The sequence below is a fragment of the Sorex fumeus genome, unplaced genomic scaffold (genome assembly GCF_029834395.1).
Source record: "Sorex fumeus unplaced genomic scaffold, SorFum_2.1 ptg000024l, whole genome shotgun sequence".
Classification (NCBI taxonomy): Eukaryota; Metazoa; Chordata; class Mammalia; order Eulipotyphla; family Soricidae; genus Sorex; species Sorex fumeus.
In genome coordinates this window covers 10691739-10692943 of record NW_026606081.1, presented here as the reverse complement: position 1 = coordinate 10692943, position 1205 = coordinate 10691739, and positions in this window count along the sequence as shown.

Sequence of the window (1205 nt, the reverse complement as noted above, 5' to 3'; positions counted from 1 at the left end):
CCCCTTATTCAATTTCCTGGAAAAGCATGAGAAGGACTTGGCAGTAGGTCCTCTTTAAATGTTTGAAAAAATTCGCTAGTGAATCCATCTGGACCTGGGCTTTTGTTTTTGGGAAGACTTTTGATTGCAGTTTCTATTTTGCTGATGTTAATAGGTCGATTCAGATACTCCAGATCTTCTTGATTCAGCTTTAGGAGATTATAGGAGTTCAGGAATTTGTCCATTTCTTCTAGGTTCTCTTGTTTTGTGGCATACAGACTTTCAAAGTAGTCTCTTATGATCTTTTGGATTTCTTTGGTTTCTGTTGTAATATCCCCCTTCTCATTTCTGATTCAGTTTATTAGGGTTCTCTCTCTCTGTATCTTTGTGAGTGTTGCTAGTGGTTTATCTATCTTGTTTATTTTCTCGAAGAACCAGCTCTTGGTTTCATTGATCTTTCGGATTGTTTCTTTGGTTTCCATGTCACTGATTTCTGCTCTAAGTTTTATTATCTCTTTCGTTCTGCCTGATTTAGACTCTTACATTCAAAGTATCATGTTAAGCGAAATGACTCAGAAAGAAAGGGGTAGACATAGAAAGATTGCATTCATCTGGGGAACATAAAGTAACAAAATAGGAAACTAACATCCAAGAATGGCTGAGATTAGTACCAGAAATTTTACTCCATGACTTGGAGGCCAACCACACATACTAAGGGAAAAGGGAGCTCAGATAAAGAGGGGAACGCCAAATAAAGGTATTTGGAGGATCCTCCCAGGATGGGAGAAGCTTGCGGAAAGTAGACTGTAGACTAAACGTGATTGTCACCCATTGCCTCTTTTGCAAACCACAACACCCAATAAGAGAGAGAGAACAAAGGGAATGCCCTGCCACAGAGGCAGGGTGGGATGGGGGGGATGGGGGGTGGGAGGAATATTGGGATCCGTGGTGGTGGGAAATGGGCACCGATGGAGGGATGGGTATTTGATCATTGTATAATTAAAACCCAAGCACAAAAATTTGTAAGTCTGCAACTGTACCTCATGATGTCTCACTATTAAAAATTTTAAAAAAGAACAAAAATAAATTCCAATTAAATCCCCTCATAGTCTCACTTAATTATACATATGCAATTAAATATAGATTTTACAGGAAAAACAAATGCATGCACAGAGGCCTGACAATAGCTTAAAAGGCCCAATTGGATGCACTGCACACAGGAGCCT